A 6,051-nucleotide genomic window follows, 5' to 3' on the forward strand; every position below is an offset into this window, starting at 1 on the left:
CTACCAAGCAAGAATTCCAAACCCATCTTAATTTAGGGTTGAGAACAGGGTGAGGAAAACCAGCATTCCCAGAGAGCAGAGCCTGACAAGGACCCACTGGGTTTATCTCCAACCTGCTGACCTACCAAGTGCCATCAGCAGGCAGAAGATAAATTAAAGGACAAAATTAAGAAAATACTAAGCTTATAAAATCAGACTAAGAATAAAAGAACAATCCTGTGACTAAAGCAAATTCCAAAAGTTTATGGCACACAAAAGCAGGACCCAGATCAGGCTCAAGCTCTCCACAGCAGAGGGTCCCTTCCTTGAGGCAGGAGGCTCCAGATGTTGTCACGGTGTCACCCAAACAAGTGACCCCACCACAGAGGAGCCCTGACTGTGACGCTCTACCTACAGAACTCATTTCTAAATGCTCTCACAACCCTGCAAACACAGTAATGTTGTCCACTGCCCCAAAAACACCAGCTCTTCCTAATGCCAATCTGTCACTGTGTAGCACTCAGGACCCCTGGGGATGCTCAGAACACCCTGCACACTGAGAAGGGTCAGTCTGTGCCCCCCACCCCAGCCCCAAAGCATCCCTGCAGTTAAAAAAGTCCCCAACAGCTCCAATTCTTCAACTCCACTGGTGTATTTTAATTCCAAGTGCCTCCCTTGTACTGAGAAGTCCTAGTTTCAAATACTCCTCATAGTGATTTAGATTTGTGTTATGACTTCAGGAGCGCTCTCTGTAATGTGAGGCAAAAATAAATCTCCTGTTCTATTAAAAAAAACCTCAATTTTTTAAATAGACTCACCTTACTGACACACAACCATTTCAATAAAGACACCTGAAGAGTCATGCCTGGTGTTATCTAAACAACACTGGAATCTAAATCCAACTGGATGGCACAAAACCATGGAATGGCTGGGGTTGGAAAGGACCTTAAAGATCCATCCTCACCTCATGGGCAGGGACACCTTCCCCTAGAGCAGGCTGCTCAGAGCTCCTGAACACCTTCATTAGATGCCAACTGCATTCAAATGCTTTTTAAAACACCAAGCTGGGGCTGAATACAACCTACCCCCCAAAATAACAGGCCCTTCTAAAAGAGAGCTCCCAGGGTAGTCAAAAAAACCAAAGGAACTTCTCTCAGTGAACAGAAATAACCCTTCAATAAACTCTGCCGAAATAAGCAAAGCCATCAGAGAGCCCTGAAAGGCTTTAATGAGGAAAAAATGAAAAGCCACTAAACTATCACCTGACTAATTTCCAACAAGCTTCTGCAACACAAGTGTGGTGTCAGAGCATCACACATGCTGGGGGCATTGCCTGATGGCAGAACTGCAGATTTACCCAGCAGGCAATTTCAGGATATTACAGAGTGCTAATCTCACACAAAAAAAAAGCTCTAATGCAAATATTCTTTATTTAACTACTCATCAGTCTTAACTTTCCAAGGGCAGCTTCACAATACCAAGCTTGCTCTGGAGCAAATCTCACCATTTACCAAATCTGACATTTGTTAAATGGCCTTCAAGAGAATTGAAGCCTTGTGAACTTGGAACAGCATTTTGCATAATATTCTCATCTTTTTGAAAGTCATTTCACCAGATGTGGAACCCCCACATAAGAGGCACAGCCCAGTTTGACTTGTCCTTCTACTACAATCAAAAATGTGACCATCATGGTCACCCACAGGACTTGGCCAAAGTCAAACAATTTTACCAGTTCCATCTGCTGCTCTCATAGATTTTAGAAGATCCTCCTTCCTCCATCAGCTATAGATCAAAAGTGAAAGAGTTTTGTGTCTTTGCAAGAGAAACCACTCCCATTTTTACTGACCAAGTATTCTTAGACCTGAAATAACTAGGTTGCTAGACTGGGCAGAAAGTTTGAAGTATTCCCTCTAAGCATCAACCCGAGAATTCTGGATTTTCCATCTCTTACCACATTTCCAAAATTACTGTTCCTACCCACACTTCTTCAAGAAACAAACTGATTGTGCACATCCACATCAGCAAGAAGTGCTAAACTCTACATCAGCCAAGAACTAAAGCAGAAATTCTCTGATCTATCAGGTCTTTTTATAAATCTCTTGTTTTCCAACTACAACTGCTAATCACAAACCATTGGAGGAAAAAAAAAAAAAGCAAACAAAAATCCCACATTCACCAAGATGAAAAAAAAAAATAATTTACCATTCTTACCAAGCAACAATTTAACCAAAAATGTATCTTCTGCTAAAGCCAATGCCATCAACTTGAGTTTCATATTCCAATAGGTGAAAACTCAAATTCAAACTATCATTTGATACATCTGAAAAAAATCCCAAAAAACTCAGGACCTTTACAAAAGCCAAAGGTGGATGGGTTTTTCCAGATGTTAAACATCATTTGGAACAGGAGAGTAACACAAAGAAATGGAGGTGGGGGGAATCTAAGAAATCTCAGTAGCAATTTGGCGCTGCTACCTAAAACCCCATTTACATTAGGGTAAATATGGCCAAAAAAATTTAAAAAAAATTCATTATGCATTGCAGATCTGTGGTTAAAGGTAAACCTGGGTGAAGACAGGACAGCCTGGCAAAATCCAAGCTGGAAACCATTTGCTTTGGTGTAGCAAAGTCACAAACTCAGGACAAAGTAACGACTGAGCAATTCAACTTAGCTCCAACTCCTTGTGTCCAGCAGTTACATCCCAAGAGGCAAAGTCTCCATCAAGGCCCAAAAGCTGCACTATAAATGTTTTTTCCCAGCAGCAACTTGCACATTTTTTTCTATTTTTATGAGTATTTCCTCAGCATCCCTCACCTCCCTCTTTAATGTTTACATGCCAAGCAGAGTGTTTGTATAAGCAAAACAAGGTCACGCATTTGTGTTTTCCCAGTTAATGCAAGGGAAACAAAGTCGCTCCTGGATGGGAAAGAAAGTCTCCAGTTTTCTCTCCAGCAGCATCTTCACTTTGAAACTAAGAAATAAATGCAGCCACACTGCAATTAATGTCTGGAGCAAAAATGCAGTGACAAAGACCTGAATTTAAAGAGGGTGAATGGATGTTTCTGGAGCACTGACTGACATTGTTGCAGCTTGGAAAACAAATTTACAGGGTACTCTAAAGAACTTTAGTGCAGAGAGCTGGCAAAGCTTTTCTTCTCAGGGAGAAATCTGAAGTGCAAGGTTTTATTTCAGTGCAGTGTTTGGCTCTATAAAGTCAAATGAATTGAAGATGTCAAATGAAGATTATGCAATAAGAGCTGCACCTTTATTTTCTGCAGTTTTTTCCCCCAATACTGACACCAGTAACGCCAATTTGTATCTCCACATCGGGTGACAACCTCTACCCCATCTGGATGTGCAACAACCTGACCCAGGTCTGGCCCAGTGCACATCTGGAACCTGTTGATGGGCTTAGTCATTGAAGAACCTTCACAGGCATTGCCACGAATCAGTTGTTATATTAAAAGTTACTCAAAACCAGGGATGTAACACCACCAAAAGTGCATTTACAGTGATAAGAAAAGACACCTGCAGGTTAACCAGTCATTCTGCTCAGCAGTTTAGCACAGTTGCACTAAAACCCACACAAAGATGTCAGAACCAGCTGGAAAATCTCTGACTGGCACGTGTGATCAGACCTCCAGAACAGTCACTGCCCTTAAATTCCAGCACCTTGGCACTCAGCATTCCCCTTTCCCTCCATCTCAACAGGATGGTCACCACCCTAAAGCCTTCAGTTAGGCTCTCAAGAAAGGGATGTCAAGGAAGAAGGAAAATACATGGAGGCAAGAAGTTGGTGTCATTTGTTTTTGAGACTGAACCACAGGGTGGTTTCGGTTTTAGCTTTTTGATAGGAAAAAAGCTATTTTTAAAGGACAGTAACTCGGTGTATTCTTACAGGACTCCCAAGCCCAGTTAGGCAAGCAAGTTATCAAAATGAAAAATTCCTTCTGCCACAATTGTAGCAAGACAAGAAACATCCAAACCCTGACTTTGAGGTGTTTTGCCTTCAGATAAAACAACGAGGGAAAACTAACAACAAAAAAAGGATGAAGAGATGGAGGAGGGCTGAGATAGATGCAACTTGCAGCTAGAGGACAGCTAACCCTCCTGTGCTTGCATAACAGCAAAACTCCACTCAAACACAGAAAGTAGATGTTAGATAATGTTCTGATAGCACAGTGAGCAAGTTTGTGAACCAAGTCTACATTTTCCCTAATTACAGCTCGCTGTTCTATTGGCATCTCCCCTGCAGCCCAAGCCCATCTGCCATAGTGCACATTAAACAAACAGCATTTCACTCGGGGCCTCTTTATAACAAAGGTATTAATCCTTCTTTCTTATCACAAACACCTTCAAGGATGCCTTCCTTTCTGATTTTTTCCCTTTGTCTAAAAGCAATTAATAGTGTAGTAAAAAAACACTGGAATGCTTTGGTTGTTGACACAGGATTTTACCTTTTCTAAGCTGAAATACAGATGTGCAGCAGGATGAACCCATGGAGAGACCAAGGCAGTGAGCAGAGCTGACCCTTCCCTCGTGATCAGAGGTAGAAGGACAAGTGCTCAGCCCAATTCTTCCAGTAGCAAGCCCACAGCAGAAAATTAGGCCCAGGACAGTTAATTATCAATGAGTTTTCTGCCCAAACTAAGCTTTCATGAGCAACTTAGCCATGAAAAGTAACATTTTTTTCTCCATGGGAATGTTAGTGCTGTAGGGAAACAAAACTGCTGGGCAGAAAGCTTGACATAAACTGGAGATGTTTAAGTTTTTATTGAAGAATATAACGCATCAAATTGATAGCAAGATGCAGGCCACCTGAATTTTCATTTTTCTGAACAGAAAAGCCACTGAGCTCTTCATTCACGTGGCCAGATTTACAGCATGAACCATCTTTGAATTTGCACTCCCCAAAAGACCAAGGACAGCTATAGGGGAAGTTCTCTGAAGGTGTTCCATGGGGCTCCAGCAGGCCTGGGACTGATTTTACAGACCATCCATTCAGAAATAACTTGGAAAATTAAGTAAGAAAGAGCATGAACACCTCTGAGGGAACATGTCAGTTGTTCAGGAGCCCCACCAGAACTCCCCAAGGAGTTCTGAAGTGGAATTGATCCAACAGAACCAGAAAGGCAACACTGGTAGGAGAAATCCAGTGGTTTTATTCTTAAACTTTGGAGAATTTGAAGCTCACATGCCCAAATCTATGGGGGCAAGCACTTGCCATCAGGCTGAATTTCAAAAAATAAGCTGGACGTTTTGTTGCCCTTCACGTTAACCTCTACAGTGCCACTGTGTGTTGGCAGGGACAGAGCCCAGTAAATATCATGTCCCACCTAATGCCATATGTAAAAACTATTAAATCGGTGCTCTGAGCTCCTGAGGTATTGTTGTTGTTATTTATTTTGTCCTTTTCAACCCTTCCAAAGCTCTTCCGCTTCCAGTCCCACTGGCTGGGAACAAAGTAAAACCCTATTTCCAGTGATGTCCAACAATGGGAGCACTGTAAATTCTGTTTTATTGCCAGTGCACAAAACCGAGTGGGAATAAACGTCCAGTTGAAGAGGAAGATGAATAAAACTCGAAATGAAACTGCTCTGAGTGACTGTGACCTTCAGAACTGTTACCATCCTGCTCTCATCGTTTGTTATGACCCCCCACAGCCCCGGAAAAATCCACAGCACTACAGAGTTTATTATTTGAGGGGAAGAAAGGGAAAAAAACATGAGTGGATTTTGCGTGGCTAATGATCTGAGAGCAGGAGCAGGATCAATCTTCCAGAGGCAGCGAGCGTGGGGCGGGGGGGAGGCGAGGAGAGGGTTCAGCCTCTGCAAGATTCCTGCCCCAAAAATCTGGGAGAAAGCGAGGCCGCGCTTGGAGCCACCATCCAGCGGCGCGGCGCGGCCCGCCTTCCCGCGAGAATTTTATTGCGATTTCCATTATTTTTTTTAAATAAATAAATAAGTAAAATAAAAATAAAACCGCTAAAGAATACATATACCCATATATCGTAAAAAAAAAAAAAATAATAACGATCCCTAGATATTAAAATAAAATTTTAAAAAATTCCCC

Source organism: Parus major, chromosome 15, assembly GCF_001522545.3.
Source record: "Parus major isolate Abel chromosome 15, Parus_major1.1, whole genome shotgun sequence".
NCBI lineage: Eukaryota > Metazoa > Chordata > Aves > Passeriformes > Paridae > Parus > Parus major.